We start from the raw sequence: 18,964 nt of genomic DNA on the forward strand, positions 1-18,964 counted from the left end.
CTCATGAAAATCAGGAATAATAGTTGTAATGCAAATGCATTAGCTATTTTGAATGCAGAAAATATCCAGGACAAACCAAGATTGAAGGCTCTTTGTATATTTTCACACTATATTTCTGGCCCCCGGAAGAAGGCACTGGTGCCGAAACGCGCGTTGGGGTGGGTGTCTCTGCGGTCACACAGGTAATTCCCTTGGCTTTATTTTATATGGCGAATCCTCTTATTTCAGGTCTATTACTTTGTTACTTCTAGGGCTATCTGTCTTCTAGTATATTGTGCACATTAAGTACTTCACCACTGGTGATATATACGAGGGGCGATCCAAAAGTAATGATAATTTGTTATTTCTATTGCACACAGAAATTAAAATAAAATGTTTTCTTCTCTCTTAGGTACCCACTAGTCCAGGAAAAAAAATCACTTAAATAGACCATGATTCCTGGGAGATACATTCATTTGAATATGAACTGCCGAGGAGTGAACATCCAAATGGAAAAAAACGAGCTCAGAGCTGTCATCAAATACCTCTGCTTGAAAAAAATGACTACCAAAGACATACACAGCGACTTAGTGGAAACATTGGGGGACTCTTCTCCTCCATATTCCACAGTTGCACGCTGGGCCAAGGAATTTAAGCTGGGAAGGACATCAGCGGAAGATGAACATTGTGAAGGACACCCATCCACGTCCCTCAATGAAGAAAACATGAAAAAAGTTGAAGAAGTTGTATTGGCAGATCGAGAGTGACTATCAGGCATGTAGCTGAGGTCACAGGGATCTCATATGGCAGTATTCAAAGAATCCTTGCAAAAGAATTGCATATGAGAAAGGTCTCCGCACGTTGGGTGCCAAAAATGTTAACCGACGAGCAAAAGAAGAAACGAGTTGACATTTCAATAGCAAATCTTGAAAAGTTCCAAGCAGACAAGAAACATTTTTTGTCACTTTTTTGACCATGGACGAGACCTGGATCCACCACTTTGATCCCGAAACTAAACAACAATCGATGACATGGAAATGAACTGACGCCGAAGAAATTCAAAGTGTCAAGCTCAGCAGGGAAGGTTATGGCATCCGTTTTTTGGGACGCTGAAGGAATTATTATGGTGGACTATTTGGAGAAGGGAGCCACTATTACGGACACCTACTATACAGAACAAATAAGAAGATTGCGGGAGGCTATCAAGGAGAAAAGGCGCGGAAAACTGAGGGCTGGAGTGCTGTTTCACCAAGATAACGCGCCGGCTCACAAAGCTGCAGTTGCCATGGCTACCATTCAAGAAGCGGGCTTTGAACTGGTGGAACACCCCCCCTATTCACCAGATGTAGCCCCCAGTGACTTCTTTCTCTTTCCTTGGCTCAAGGAACACCTCCGGGGCAAGAAATTTGACGACAATAGCGACGTGATAACCGCTGTTGGGGATTTTTTTGAGGGTCAAGATCAAGAATTTTTTTCAAAGAGAATTCTAAGTTTAGAAAAGAGATGGACTAAATGTATTGACTTGAAAGGAGACTATGTAGAAAAATTAAAAAAAAATTTGACTTTATTCATTGTGTTTAGTATTGATTATCATTACTTTTGGATCGCCCCTCGTACAATGTCTGTATTAAGTTGCAGTTTACAGCACTATTTCACCTTATGACCTGTCCTATTTTATTTACTGAGCCTGGGCTATATGCAATTTGCTAACCTGTTGGACTGCCGTGGATATACCTTTTGTAGTACCATTGTCTTGTCCCTGCTTTTTATATATTTGATTACAATTTGTTATCCATTAATAAAATGTATTATTTACATTTCATTTGGTTCATTTGGTGCTTCTTTGTTAGGATTTCCATATTTTCACACTAGCCTACTCAAAGTTCAGTTCAGTGGTAGTTGCTATCTGATACACTGCTGAGCGCAGAGCACAGTACAATGCGATTGGATAACACAGTCTTCTTCTCCTTACTTACCCTGTAGTGCTTCGGTATATAACCAGAATGATGCAGGATCCACTGGGGCGAGGAGCCAGTGATCCAAGAGGTGAACGTCCTCCAAACTCCACAATTCCTTCCCCCTTGTTAGGCAGTAGGAATCACTTGGCACAGAAACCTGTGTGACATAATACCCCCTGCCACTCCCCTGTCATGCCCCAGCTATGTCCATTTAGGCAGAGCTGGGAAAAACTGGCATGGAAACACCAAAAGTCACAAAAAATTTTTCGGAATTGCACCAAAAATGTTGCGACTTTTTAATGCTGTTTATGTCATAAATCTGCCATGATGAATCAGGGGCCGAACTGTACCTTGTTACGTTGTTTTTGACCAAAAAGGAAAGCAAAAATCAATATGTGGACACATTCACACTGTCAGTATTTGGTCAGTATTTTACATCAGTATCTGTAAGCCAAAACCAGGAGTGGGTGATAATACAGAAGTGGTGCATATGTTTCTATTATACTTTTCCTCTGATTGTTCCACTCCTGGTCTTAGCTTACAAATACTGAGGTAAAATACTGACCAAATACTAAATGTGTGAACGTGGCCGTTTGAATATCAGTGACCTACGAATATCAATAGAAAATTCACCAATTTTGAGGCCTAATAACAGTTCTGTTCTGAAATATATTAATTGTGCTATATCTTCTATTATTGCCAAATTTAATTTTGTTGATAATGAGCTTAAATATGACTAGTTAATGTATGCAAATAAGCCCTCCTCCAGAAGACGGAAACTTCTCCCTTTAGTGCCACCTATAGGTAGGTACCCTGTCAGCCAATGTAAACTGTCCTTAAGTGGTTAAATGTAACAATTTTAAGATTTTATAAGGCAGAAAATATATCTGTGGAAAGTAGTTGATAGCTGATTTTAACATATTTCTAATCTTACAGCTCTGAGTTATTGAGCTTGTTCAGTATGTGTATGTCACATCATATCTATTCCTGGCAGTTTACAGAAGAACGTAGTTGACAGTGTTCGGTAATTTACACAACATTCTGCATTTTCAGCTTCAGATCCTTCCTTGCGCTCATATAGTGTGCTTTATGTGTCTGCTGCTCTTTTTCTCATATTGAACATTAACTAAAGAATTGTCATTGCAAGTATCTCAGCAGAAACGGCCCTCAAATGTCACTGAGAGCCACTTGACATTTACACTTGCAATTTTATAGAAAAAAAACAACTTTCTGTTTTCTGTAGCAAGCTTTTTTTTTGCTGCCAAAATGTCATCAATTCTATTGATTTGCTCGACAATTGTTAAAATAACCATTATATTTGTATCAGTTCTAGAAACGCTCTTTTCCACCTGCATGTTTAAGGACAATTATTCACCCTACTTCTTCTGTAATGCAAATGGCCAAATTAACCCCTTTACCCCCAAGGGTGGTTTGCACGTTAATGACCGGGCCAATTTTTACAATTCTGACCACTGTCCCTTTATGAGGTTATAACTCTGGAACGCTTCAATGGATCCTGGTGATTCTGACACTGTTTTCTCGTGACATATTGTACTTCATGACAATGGTAAAAATTCTTTGATATTACCTGCGTTTATTTGTGAAAAAAAAGGAAATTTGGCGAAATTTATGAAAATTTCGCAATTTTCCAACTTTGAATTTTTATGCAATTAAATCACAGAGATATGTCACACAAAAAACTTAATAAGTAACATTTCCCACATGTCTACTTTACATCAGCACAATTTTGGAACCAAAATTTTTTTTTGTTAGGGAGTTATAAGGGTTAAAAGTTGACCAGCAATTTCTCATTTCTACAACACCATTTTTTTTAGGGACCACATCTCATTTGAAGTCATTTTGAGGGGTCTATATGATAGAAAATACCCAAGTGTGACACCATTCTAAAAACTACACCCCTCAAGGTGCTCAAAACCATATTCAAGAAGTTTATTAACCCTTCTGGTGCTTCACAGGAATTTTTTGAATGTTTAAATAAAAATGAACATTTAACTTTTTTTCACAAAAAATTTAATTCAGCTCCAATTTGTTTTATTTTACCAAGGGTAACAGGAGAAAATGGACCCCAAACATTGTTGTACAATTTGTCCTGAGTACGCTGATAGCCCATATGTGGGGGTAAACCACTGTTTGGGCGGATGGGAGAGCTCGGAAGGGAAGGAGCACCGTTTGACTTTTCAATGCAAAATTGACAGGAATTGAGATGGGATGCCATGTTGCGTTTGAAGAGCCACTGATGTGCCTAAACATTGAAACCCCCCACAAGTGACACCATTTTGGAAAGTAGACCCCCTAAGGAACTTATCTAGAGGTGTGGTGAGCACTTTGACCCACCAAGCGCTTCACAGAAGTTTATAATGTAGAACCGTAAAAATAAAAAATCATTTTTTTCACAAAAATTATCTTTTCGCCCCCAATTTTTTATTTTCCCAAGGGTAAGAGAAGAAATTGGACCCCAAAAGTTGTTGTACAATTTGTCCTGAGTACGCTGATACCCCATATGTGGGGGTAAACCACTGTTTGGGCGGATGGGAGAGCTCGGAAGGGAAGGAGCGCCGTTTGACTTTTCAAAGCAAAATTGACAGGAATTGAGATAGAACGCCATGTTGCGTTTGAAGAGCCACTGATGTGCCTAAACATTGAAACCCCCCACAAATGACACCATTTTGGAAAGTAGACCCCCTAAGGAACTTATCTAGAGGTGTGGTGAGCACTTTGACCCACCAAGTGCTTCACAGAAGTTTATAATGCAGAGCCGTAAAAATAAAACAAAATTTTTTTCCCACAAAAATTATTTTTTTAGCCCCCAGTTTTGTATTTTCCTGAGGGTAACAGGAGAAATTGGACCCCAAAATTTGTTGCCCAATTTGTCCTGAGTGCGATGATACACCATATGTGGGGGAAACCACTGTTTGGGCACTTGGGAGGGCTCAGAAGGGAAGGAGTGCCATTTGAATGCAGACTTAGATGGAATGGTCTGCAGGTGTCACATTGCGTTTGCAGAGCCCCTAATGTACCTAAACAGTAGAAACCTCCCACAAGTGACACCATTTTGGAAAGTAGACCCCCTTAGGAACTTATCTAGATGTGTGCTGAGCGCTTTGACCCACCAAGGGCTTCACAGAAGTTTATAATGGAGAGCCGTAAAAATAAAACAAAAATCTTTCCCCCCAAAATTATTTTTTAGCCCCCAGTTTTGTATTTTCCCGAGGGTAAGAGGAGAAATTCGACCCCAAAAGTTGTTGTCCAATTTGTCCTGAGTACGCTGATACCCCGTATGTTGGGGGAAACCACCGTTTGAGCGCATGGCAGAGCTCGGAAGGGAAGGAGCGCCATTTGGAATGCAGACTTAGATGGAATGGTCTGCAGACGTCACATTGCGTTTGCAGAACCCCTAATGCACCTAAACAGTAGAAACCCCCCACAAGTGACCCCATATTGGAAACTAGACCCCCCAGGGAACTAATCTAGATGTGTTGTGAGAACTTTGAACCCCCAAGTGCTTCACTACAGTTTATAACGCAGAGCCGTGAAAATAAAAAATCTTTTTTTTTCCCACAAAAAATATGTTTTAGCCCCGAGTTTTGTATTTTCCCAAGGGTAACAGGAGAAATTGGACCCCAAAAGTTGTTGTCCTATTTGTCCTGAGTACGCTGATACCCCATATGTTGGGGTAAACCCCTGTTTGGGCACACGGGAGAGCTCGGAAGGGAAGAAGCACTGTTTTACTTTTTCAACGCAGAATTGGCTGGAATTGAGATCGGACGCCATGTCGCGTTTGGAGAGCCCCTTATGTGCCTAAACAGTGGAAACCCCACAATTATAACTGAAACCCTAATCCAAACACATCCCTAACCCTAATCCCAACAGTAACCCTAACCACACCTCTAACCCAGACACACCCCTAACCCTAATCCCAACCCTATTCCCAACCGTAAATGTAATCTAAACCCTAACTGTAACTTTAGCCCCAACCCAAACTGTAGCCCTAGCCCTAACCCTAGCCCTAACCCTAACCCTAACCCTAGCCCTAGCCCTAACCCTAGCCCTAACCGTAGCCCTAACCCTAACCCTAGCCCTAACCCTAGCCCTAGCCCTAACCCTAGCCCTAACCCTAACCCTAACCCTAACCCTAGCCCTAACCCTAACCCTAGCCCTAACCCTAGCCCTAACCCTAACCCTAGCCCTAACCCTAGCCCTAACCCTAGCCCTAGCCCTAACCCTAGCCCTAACCCTAACCCTAGCCCTAACCCTAGCCCTAACCCTAGCCCTAGCCCTAACCCTAGCCCTAACCCTAGCCCTAATGGGAAAATGGAAATAAATACATTTTTTAAATTTTTCCCTAACTAAGGGGGTGATGAAGGGGGGTTTGATTTACTTTTACAGCGAGTTTTTTAGCGGATTTTTATGATTGGCAGCCGTCACACACTGAAAGACGCTTTTTATTGCAAAAAATATTTTTTGCGTTACATTTTGAGAGCTATAATTTTTCTATATTTTGGTCCACAGAGTCATGTGAGGTCTTGTTTTTTGCGGGACGAGTTGACGTTTTTATTGGTAACATTTTCGGGCACGTGACATTTTTTGATCGCTTTTTATTCCGATTTTTGTGAGGCAGAATGACCAAAAACCAGCTATTCATGAATTTCTTTTGGGGGAGGCGTTTATACCGTTCTGCGTTTGGTAAAATTGATAAAGCAGTTTTATTCTTCGGGTCAGTACGATTACAGCGACACCTCATTTATATCATTTTTTTATGTTTTGGCGCTTTTATACGATAAAAACTATTTTATAGAAAAAATAATTATTTTGGCATCGCTTTATTCTCAGGACTATAACTTTTTTATTTTTTTGCTGATGATGCTGTATGGTGGCTCGTTTTTTGCGGGACAAGATGACGTTTTCAGCGGTACCATGGTTATTTATATCCGTCTTTTTGATCGCGTGTTATTCCACTTTTTGTTCGGCGGTATGATAATAAAGCGTTGTTTTTTGCCTCGTTTTTTTTTTTTTTTCTTACGGTGTTTACTGAAGGGGTTAACTAGTGGGCCAGTTTTATAGGTCGGGCCGTTACGGACGCGGCGATACTAAATATGTGTACTTTTATTGTTTGTTTTTTTTTATTTAGATAAAGAAATGTATTTATGGGAATAATATTTTTTTTTTTTTTCATTATTTTGGAATATTTTTTTTTATTTTTTTTTACACATTTGAAAATTTTTTTTTTACTTTTTTACTTTGTCCCAGGGGGGTACATCACAGATCAGTGATCTGACAGTTTGCACAGCACTCTGTCAGATCACTGATCTGACATGCAGCGCTGCAGCCTTCACAGTGCCTGCTCTGAGCAGGCTCTGTGAAGCCACCTTCATCCCTGCAGGACCCGGATCCGCGGCCATCTTGGATCCGGGGCTCGAGCAGGGAGGGAGGGAGGTAAGACCCTCGCAGCAACGCGATCACATCGCGTTGCTGCGGGGGTCTCAGGGAAGCCCGCAGGGAGCCCCCTCCCTGCGCGGTGCTTCCCTGCACCGCCGGCACATCGCGATCATCTTTGATCGCGGTGTGCCAGGGGTTAATGTGCCGGGGGCGGTCCATGACCGCTCCTGGCACATAGTGCCGGATGTCAGCTGCGATAGGCAGCTGACACCCGGCCGCGATCGGCGGCGCTCCCCCCGTGAGCGCCGCCGATCGCGCTGGACGTACTATCCCGTCCATGGTCATAGGGGCCCACCCCACATGGACGGGATAGTACGTCCGATGTCAGAAAGGGGTTAAAGGAAATAAATGTGCAAAACAGTTCTGTGCAAAAGTTTTAGGCAGGTGTGGAAAAAATGCCGCAAAGTAAGAATGTTTTCAAAATTATGAGTGTTAATAGTTTATACTGTACTGATCAATTAATGCAAAGTGAATAAACAAAAGAGAAATCTAAATCAAATCAGGAATTTTTGTGACTCCCCTTTACCTTCAAAACAGCCCCAATCCTTCTAGGTACACTGGTACACAGTTCTGAAGGAACTCAGAAGGGAGATTCAATGATGTTGAGAACAGAAATATGTGGGGGCCATATTATCCCTTCCAGGACTCCTTGTGCTTAATTACAATAAAGTTAGTTAATGACATTGGATATATGTTTGGGGTCTTTGTCCTGCTGCAGAATAGAGAGCTAGAGAGCAGTACAATAATGAGTGTCTACAGGTAACAATGAAGCATGGTAGAGGATCCTTTCAAGCTGGGGGCTGCATTCCAGCAAATGGATTTGGTGGATATTAAGGGTGTCTTAAGTGCAGATTATTTCTCTGTATTGAGGACTCTTTTAACCCCTTCACCCCAGGCCATTTCCCTTTTTTTTCGTTTTTGTTTTTTTGCTCCCAGAGCCATAACTTTTTTATTTTTCCATCAATATGGCCATTTAAGGGCTTGATTTTTTGCAGAATGAGTTGTTTTTTTTACACTTTTCACTTGCTTTAATAGTCTCCTTAGGAGACTTGAAGCTGCAATCTTCTGATCGCTTGTGCTCATCTGCTATGATTGCCGGCCAGGGGGCGGCACTCATAGCAGATCGGCAATGACAACCACGGGGGTTTCCTGCAGACCCCGGTTGTTTTGCTAACCCATTGGCGTCCCGCGATCATGCGACAGGGGAGGAGTAAGTGACGCACTGCCTTCAACATATTAAATGCCACTGTCAGAGATTGACAGCGGCATTTAACATGTCAACAGCAGCGGGTGGATCGCAATTCCACCCGCAGCTGTTAGGGGCACATGACAGCCGATCAAATCAGCCCTCATCATAGGGGGACATAATACATATGATATATATGTGCGTCTTATTTTGTGAAGGGGTTACTCTCAACCAAATTAATTTGCTGAAATGCAGCCCCCAACTTACAAGGATTTCCACCATGCTTCATTGTTACCTGCAGGCACTCATTATTGCACCAATCTCCAGCCCTTTAGTGAACAAACTGCCTTCTGTTGGAGCCAAGTATTTAATATTTCAACATCAGTAAAGAGCAACTGTTTCCATTTTTCTGCTCCCCAGATCCTATGTTTTTGTTTATAGTTGAGTCTCTTAGCACATTAACAATCGGCAATAAGGCTTTAATTGCGGCCATTAAAAGTTTTTTTCTCAGCACCGCCTTTTCAGCTTAGCAATAAGTGAATAGGACTCTCCCTCAGGCGCAAATCCCATGGGTAACAGCTGAATAAGACAACTGACACCATGCGGCATCGGACCCAACTGATAATAGAACATATTAGAACCGAATAACCTTTTAATTACCGCTGTCAATCACGAAAAGTGGGATCGAATGAGTTACATAGGGGTTAAAAGACCCTTTGACAGGATCAATCCCAGCTATAGCAATCACAGGTGCTGATCAAGTACCCTGATGTCACCTTATGACATCAGGGTATGGTGGCCTGTTAGACCCAACTATAAACAGGGTTATATCCCAATAAAAGGGGAAGTAACAAACCAAGCAAATAAAATATAGAAAATTTTAATTCAATATAATTAAAAGACAAGAATACAATTCATATGTAAATGTATACAAGACAAGGGGAAACACGGCAGAATGGACCCAATGCAATCCATGAAGTAAAATACATATACGAGGATAAATCCCTAAGTACATAGACACCAGCAGGCTCTGTATTACAAAACATGGATGACCACAAATACAATATAACAATAGTTCATATATAAGTCCTATCATATAGTGTGTGTAGTCACCAAAAAACACATATATATGTGGGCAGTAGATAGAGAAAATTGTGTCCTGGTAAAGACTACTATAGTATAATGGATAAAGAATTATATGGTAAATCCAATAACAGTACCAGTGTACAGGAAAGGTTTATATAGAACAATATCGATGATCAAGTATCCACATAGGACCAGGAAAAAGTGTCAGTGTCCTAGTAAAGACCACTATAATGGACAGGGGGTTATATGGTATATATAAAAACGGTACTAGTGTACAAGAGAAGTTATATAGAACAATATCAATGATCCGGTATCCACATAGGATCAGGATAAAGTGTCAGTGCATAGTGCAAATAACGCATATAAGTCCATATAGGAGTCATACTGAGACATTCATGGAAAAGGTGTCAGCGCTGCATGCATACCTGCTGGGGGGAGGATTGCCGTGGGACAGGATAACCCCGACGCGCGTTTCGCAGCGTGGCTTCTTCCAGGGGGTCATAAGGGTAAGGGTAAGCCCCACTCCCCCCGTGAGCGCCGCCGATCGCGCTGGACGTACTATCCCGTCCATGGTCATAGGGGCCCACCCCACATGGACGGGATAGTACGTCCGATGTCAGAAAGGGGTTAAAGGAAATAAATGTGCAAAACAGTTCTGTGCAAAAGTTTTAGGCAGGTGTGGAAAAAATGCCGCAAAGTAAGAATGTTTTCAAAATTATGAGTGTTAATAGTTTATACTGTACTGATCAATTAATGCAAAGTGAATAAACAAAAGAGAAATCTAAATCAAATCAGGAATTGGTGTGACTCCCCTTTACCTTCAAAACAGCCCCAATCCTTCTAGGTACACTGGTACACAGTTCTGAAGGAACTCAGAAGGGAGATTCAATGATGTTGAGAACAGAAATATGTGGGGGCCATATTATCCCTTCCAGGACTCCTTGTGCTTAATTACAATAAAGTTAGTTAATGACATTGGATATATGTTTGGGGTCTTTGTCCTGCTGCAGAATAGAGAGCTAGAGAGCAGTACAATAATGAGTGTCTACAGGTAACAATGAAGCATGGTAGAGGATCCTTTCAAGCTGGGGGCTGCATTCCAGCAAATGGATTTGGTGGATATTAAGGGTGTCTTAAGTGCAGATTATTTCTCTGTATTGAGGACTCTTTTAACCCCTTCACCCCAGGCCATTTCCCTTTTTTTTCGTTTTTGTTTTTTTGCTCCCAGAGCCATAACTTTTTTATTTTTCCATCAATATGGCCATTTAAGGGCTTGATTTTTTGCAGAATGAGTTGTTTTTTTTACACTTTTCACTTGCTTTAATAGTCTCCTTAGGAGACTTGAAGCTGCAATCTTCTGATCGCTTGTGCTCATCTGCTATGATTGCCGGCCAGGGGGCGGCACTCATAGCAGATCGGCAATGACAACCACGGGGGTTTCCTGCAGACCCCGGTTGTTTTGCTAACCCATTGGCGTCCCGCGATCATGCGACAGGGGAGGAGTAAGTGACGCACTGCCTTCAACATATTAAATGCCACTGTCAGAGATTGACAGCGGCATTTAACATGTCAACAGCAGCGGGTGGATCGCAATTCCACCCGCAGCTGTTAGGGGCACATGACAGCCGATCAAATCAGCCCTCATCATAGGGGGACATAATACATATGATATATATGTGCGTCTTATTTTGTGAAGGGGTTACTCTCAACCAAATTAATTTGCTGAAATGCAGCCCCCAACTTACAAGGATTTCCACCATGCTTCATTGTTACCTGCAGGCACTCATTATTGCACCAATCTCCAGCCCTTTAGTGAACAAACTGCCTTCTGTTGGAGCCAAGTATTTAATATTTCAACATCAGTAAAGAGCAACTGTTTCCATTTTTCTGCTCCCCAGATCCTATGTTTTTGTTTATAGTTGAGTCTCTTAGCACATTAACAATCGGCAATAAGGCTTTAATTGCGGCCATTAAAAGTTTTTTTCTCAGCACCGCCTTTTCAGCTTAGCAATAAGTGAATAGGACTCTCCCTCAGGCGCAAATCCCATGGGTAACAGCTGAATAAGACAACTGACACCATGCGGCATCGGACCCAACTGATAATAGAACATATTAGAACCGAATAACCTTTTAATTACCGCTGTCAATCACGAAAAGTGGGATCGAATGAGTTACATAGGGGTTAAAAGACCCTTTGACAGGATCAATCCCAGCTATAGCAATCACAGGTGCTGATCAAGTACCCTGATGTCACCTTATGACATCAGGGTATGGTGGCCTGTTAGACCCAACTATAAACAGGGTTATATCCCAATAAAAGGGGAAGTAACAAACCAAGCAAATAAAATATAGAAAATTTTAATTCAATATAATTAAAAGACAAGAATACAATTCATATGTAAATGTATACAAGACAAGGGGAAACACGGCAGAATGGACCCAATGCAATCCATGAAGTAAAATACATATACGAGGATAAATCCCTAAGTACATAGACACCAGCAGGCTCTGTATTACAAAACATGGATGACCACAAATACAATATAACAATAGTTCATATATAAGTCCTATCATATAGTGTGTGTAGTCACCAAAAAACACATATATATGTGGGCAGTAGATAGAGAAAATTGTGTCCTGGTAAAGACTACTATAGTATAATGGATAAAGAATTATATGGTAAATCCAATAACAGTACCAGTGTACAGGAAAGGTTTATATAGAACAATATCGATGATCAAGTATCCACATAGGACCAGGAAAAAGTGTCAGTGTCCTAGTAAAGACCACTATAATGGACAGGGGGTTATATGGTATATATAAAAACGGTACTAGTGTACAAGAGAAGTTATATAGAACAATATCAATGATCCGGTATCCACATAGGATCAGGATAAAGTGTCAGTGCATAGTGCAAATAACGCATATAAGTCCATATAGGAGTCATACTGAGACATTCATGGAAAAGGTGTCAGCGCTGCATGCATACCTGCTGGGGGGAGGATTGCCGTGGGACAGGATAACCCCGACGCGCGTTTCGCAGCGTGGCTTCTTCCAGGGGGTCATAAGGGTAAGGGTAAGTCCCACTCCCCCCGTGAGCGCCGCCGATCGCGCTGGACGTACTATCCCGTCCATGGTCATAGGGGCCCACCCCACATGGACGGGATAGTACGTCCGATGTCAGAAAGGGGTTAAAGGAAATAAATGTGCAAAACAGTTCTGTGCAAAAGTTTTAGGCAGGTGTGGAAAAAATGCCGCAAAGTAAGAATGTTTTCAAAATTATGAGTGTTAATAGTTTATACTGTACTGATCAATTAATGCAAAGTGAATAAACAAAAGAGAAATCTAAATCAAATCAGGAATTGGTGTGACTCCCCTTTACCTTCAAAACAGCCCCAATCCTTCTAGGTACACTGGTACACAGTTCTGAAGGAACTCAGAAGGGAGATTCAATGATGTTGAGAACAGAAATATGTGGGGGCCATATTATCCCTTCCAGGACTCCTTGTGCTTAATTACAATAAAGTTAGTTAATGACATTGGATATATGTTTGGGGTCTTTGTCCTGCTGCAGAATAGAGAGCTAGAGAGCAGTACAATAATGAGTGTCTACAGGTAACAATGAAGCATGGTAGAGGATCCTTTCAAGCTGGGGGCTGCATTCCAGCAAATGGATTTGGTGGATATTAAGGGGGTCTTAAGTACAGATTATTTCTCTGTATTGAGGACTCTTTTAACCCCTTCACCCCAGGCCATTTCCCTTTTTTTTCGTTTTTGATTTTTTGCTCCCAGAGCCATAACTTTTTTATTTTTCCATCAATATGGCCATTTAAGGGCTTGATTTTTTGCAGAATGAGTTGTTTTTTTTACACTTTTCACTTGCTTTAATAGTCTCCTTAGGAGACTTGAAGCTGCAATCTTCTGATCGCTTGTGCTCATCTGCTATGATTGCCGGCCAGGGGGCGGCACTCATAGCAGATCGGCAATGACAACCACGGGGGTTTCCTGCAGACCCCGGTTGTTTTGCTAACCCATTGGCGTCCCGCGATCATGCGACAGGGGAGGAGTAAGTGACGCACTGCCTTCAACATATTAAATGCCACTGTCAGAGATTGACAGCGGCATTTAACATGTCAACAGCAGCGGGTGGATCGCAATTCCACCCGCAGCTGTTAGGGGCACATGACAGCCGATCAAATCAGCCCTCATCATAGGGGGACATAATACATATGATATATATGTGCGTCTTATTTTGTGAAGGGGTTACTCTCAACCAAATTAATTTGCTGAAATGCAGCCCCCAACTTACAAGGATTTCCACCATGCTTCATTGTTACCTGCAGGCACTCATTATTGCACCAATCTCCAGCCCTTTAGTGAACAAACTGCCTTCTGTTGGAGCCAAGTATTTAATATTTCAACATCAGTAAAGAGCAACTGTTTCCATTTTTCTGCTCCCCAGATCCTATGTTTTTGTTTATAGTTGAGTCTCTTAGCACATTAACAATCGGCAATAAGGCTTTAATTGCGGCCATTAAAAGTTTTTTTCTCAGCACCGCCTTTTCAGCTTAGCAATAAGTGAATAGGACTCTCCCTCAGGCGCAAATCCCATGGGTAACAGCTGAATAAGACAACTGACACCATGCGGCATCGGACCCAACTGATAATAGAACATATTAGAACCGAATAACCTTTTAATTACCGCTGTCAATCACGAAAAGTGGGATCGAATGAGTTACATAGGGGTTAAAAGACCCTTTGACAGGATCAATCCCAGCTATAGCAATCACAGGTGCTGATCAAGTACCCTGATGTCACCTTATGACATCAGGGTATGGTGGCCTGTTAGACCCAACTATAAACAGGGTTATATCCCAATAAAAGGGGAAGTAACAAACCAAGCAAATAAAATATAGAAAATTTTAATTCAATATAATTAAAAGACAAGAATACAATTCATATGTAAATGTATACAAGACAAGGGGAAACACGGCAGAATGGACCCAATGCAATCCATGAAGTAAAATACATATACGAGGATAAATCCCTAAGTACATAGACACCAGCAGGCTCTGTATTACAAAACATGGATGACCACAAATACAATATAACAATAGTTCATATATAAGTCCTATCATATAGTGTGTGTAGTCACCAAAAAACACATATATATGTGGGCAGTAGATAGAGAAAATTGTGTCCTGGTAAAGACTACTATAGTATAATGGATAAAGAATTATATGGTAAATCCAATAACAGTACCAGTGTACAGGAAAGGTTTATATAGAACAATATCGATGATCAAGTATCCACATAGGACCAGGAAAAAGTGTCAGTGTCCTAGTAAAGACCACTATAATGGACAGGGGGTTATATGGTATATATAAAAACGGTACTAGTGTACAAGAGAAGTTATATAGAACAATATCAATGATCCGGTATCCACATAGGATCAGGATAAAGTGTCAGTGCATAGTGCAAATAACGCATATAAGTCCATATAGGAGTCATACTGAGACATTCATGGAAAAGGTGTCAGCGCTGCATGCATACCTGCTGGGGGGAGGATTGCCGTGGGACAGGATAACCCCGACGCGCGTTTCGCAGCGTGGCTTCTTCCAGGGGGTCATAAGGGTAAGGGTAAGTCCCACTCCCCCCGTGAGCGCCGCCGATCGCGCTGGACGTACTATCCCGTCCATGGTCATAGGGGCCCACCCCACATGGACGGGATAGTACGTCCGATGTCAGAAAGGGGTTAAAGGAAATAAATGTGCAAAACAGTTCTGTGCAAAAGTTTTAGGCAGGTGTGGAAAAAATGCCGCAAAGTAAGAATGTTTTCAAAATTATGAGTGTTAATAGTTTATACTGTACTGATCAATTAATGCAAAGTGAATAAACAAAAGAGAAATCTAAATCAAATCAGGAATTGGTGTGACTCCCCTTTACCTTCAAAACAGCCCCAATCCTTCTAGGTACACTGGTACACAGTTCTGAAGGAACTCAGAAGGGAGATTCAATGATGTTGAGAACAGAAATATGTGGGGGCCATATTATCCCTTCCAGGACTCCTTGTGCTTAATTACAATAAAGTTAGTTAATGACATTGGATATATGTTTGGGGTCTTTGTCCTGCTGCAGAATAGAGAGCTAGAGAGCAGTACAATAATGAGTGTCTACAGGTAACAATGAAGCATGGTAGAGGATCCTTTCAAGCTGGGGGCTGCATTCCAGCAAATGGATTTGGTGGATATTAAGGGTGTCTTAAGTGCAGATTATTTCTCTGTATTGAGGACTCTTTTAACCCCTTCACCCCAGGCCATTTCCCTTTTTTTTCGTTTTTGTTTTTTTGCTCCCAGAGCCATAACTTTTTTATTTTTCCATCAATATGGCCATTTAAGGGCTTGATTTTTTGCAGAATGAGTTGTTTTTTTTACACTTTTCACTTGCTTTAATAGTCTCCTTAGGAGACTTGAAGCTGCAATCTTCTGATCGCTTGTGCTCATCTGCTATGATTGCCGGCCAGGGGGCGGCACTCATAGCAGATCGGCAATGACAACCACGGGGGTTTCCTGCAGACCCCGGTTGTTTTGCTAACCCATTGGCGTCCCGCGATCATGCGACAGGGGAGGAGTAAGTGACGCACTGCCTTCAACATATTAAATGCCACTGTCAGAGATTGACAGCGGCATTTAACATGTCAACAGCAGCGGGTGGATCGCAATTCCACCCGCAGCTGTTAGGGGCACATGACAGCCGATCAAATCAGCCCTCATCATAGGGGGACATAATACATATGATATATATGTGCGTCTTATTTTGTGAAGGGGTTACTCTCAACCAAATTAATTTGCTGAAATGCAGCCCCCAACTTACAAGGATTTCCACCATGCTTCATTGTTACCTGCAGGCACTCATTATTGCACCAATCTCCAGCCCTTTAGTGAACAAACTGCCTTCTGTTGGAGCCAAGTATTTAATATTTCAACATCAGTAAAGAGCAACTGTTTCCATTTTTCTGCTCCCCAGATCCTATGTTTTTGTTTATAGTTGAGTCTCTTAGCACATTAACAATCGGCAATAAGGCTTTAATTGCGGCCATTAAAAGTTTTTTTCTCAGCACCGCCTTTTCAGCTTAGCAATAAGTGAATAGGACTCTCCCTCAGGCGCAAATCCCATGGGTAACAGCTGAATAAGACAACTGACACCATGCGGCATCGGACCCAACTGATAATAGAACATATTAGAACCGAATAACCTTTTAATTACCGCTGTCAATCACGAAAAGTGGGATCGAATGAGTTACATAGGGGTTAAAAGACCCTTTGACAGGATCAATCCCAGCTATAGCAATCACAGGTGCTGATCAAGTACCCTGATGTCACCTTATGACATCAGGGTATGGTGGCCTGTTAGACCCAACTATAAACAGGGTTATATCCCAATAAAAGGGGAAGTAACAAACCAAGCAAATAAAATATAGAAAATTTTAATTCAATATAATTAAAAGACAAGAATACAATTCATATGTAAATGTATACAAGACAAGGGGAAACACGGCAGAATGGACCCAATGCAATCCATGAAGTAAAATACATATACGAGGATAAATCCCTAAGTACATAGACACCAGCAGGCTCTGTATTACAAAACATGGATGACCACAAATACAATATAACAATAGTTCATATATAAGTCCTATCATATAGTGTGTGTAGTCACCAAAAAACACATATATATGTGGGCAGTAGATAGAGAAAATTGTGTCCTGGTAAAGACTACTATAGTATAATGGATAAAGAATTATATGGTAAATCCAATAACAGTACCAGTGTACAGGAAAGGTTTATATAGAACAATATCGATGATCAAGTATCCACATAGGACCAGGAAAAAGTGTCAGTGTCCTAGTAAAGACCACTATAATGGACAGGGGGTTATATGGTATATATAAAAACGGTACTAGTGTACAAGAGAAGTTATATAGAACAATATCAATGATCCGGTATCCACATAGGATCAGGATAAAGTGTCAGTGCATAGTGCAAATAACGCATATAAGTCCATATAGGAGTCATACTGAGACATTCATGGAAAAGGTGTCAGCGCTGCATGCATACCTGCTGGGGGGAGGATTGCCGTGGGACAGGATAACCCCGACGCGCGTTTCGCAGCGTGGCTTCTTCCAGGGGGTCATAAGGGTAAGGGTAAGCCCCACTCCCCCCGTGAGCGCCGCCGATCGCGCTGGACGTACTATCCCGTCCATGGTCATAGGGGCCCACCCCACATGGACGGGATAGTACGTCCGATGTCAGAAAGGGGTTAAAGGAAATAAATGTGCAAAACAGTTCTGTGCAAAAGTTTTAGGCAGGTGTGGAAAAAATGCCGCAAAGTAAGAATGTTTTCAAAATTATGAGTGTTAATAGTTTATACTGTACTGATCAATTAATGCAAAGTGAATAAACAAAAGAGAAATCTAAATCAAATCAGGAATTGGTGTGACTCCCCTTTACCTTCAAAACAGCCCCAATCCTTCTAGGTACACTGGTACACAGTTCTGAAGGAACTCAGAAGGGAGATTCAATGATGTTGAGAACAGAAATATGTGGGGGCCATATTATCCCTTCCAGGACTCCTTGTGCTTAATTACAATAAAGTTAGTTAATGACATTGGATATATGTTTGGGGTCTTTGTCCTGCTGCAGAATAGAGAGCTAGAGAGCAGTACAATAATGAGTGTCTACAGGTAACAATGAAGCATGGTAGAGGATCCTTTCAAGCTGGGGGCTGCATTCCAGCAAATGGATTTGGTGGATATTAAGGGTGTCTTAAGTGCAGATTATTTCTCTGTATTGAGGACTCTTTTAACCCCTTCACCCCAGGCCATTTCCCTTTTTTTTCGTTTTTGTTTTTTTGCTCCCAGAGCCATAACTTTTTTATTTTTCCATCAATATGGCCATTTAAGGGCTTGATTTTTTGCAGAATGAGTTGTTTTTTTTACACTTTTCACTTGCTTTAATAGTCTCCTTAGGAGACTTGAAGCTGCAATCTTCTGATCGCTTGTGCTCATCTGCTATGATTGCCGGCCAGGGGGCGGCACTCATAGCAGATCGGCAATGACAACCACGGGGGTTTCCTGCAGACCCCGGTTGTTTTGCTAACCCATTGGCGTCCCGCGATCATGCGACAGGGGAGGAGTAAGTGACGCACTGCCTTCAACATATTAAATGCCACTGTCAGAGATTGACAGCGGCATTTAACATGTCAACAGCAGCGGGTGGATCGCAATTCCACCCGCAGC

This window comes from Ranitomeya imitator, chromosome 1, assembly GCF_032444005.1.
Source record: "Ranitomeya imitator isolate aRanImi1 chromosome 1, aRanImi1.pri, whole genome shotgun sequence".
Taxonomy (NCBI): domain Eukaryota; kingdom Metazoa; phylum Chordata; class Amphibia; order Anura; family Dendrobatidae; genus Ranitomeya; species Ranitomeya imitator.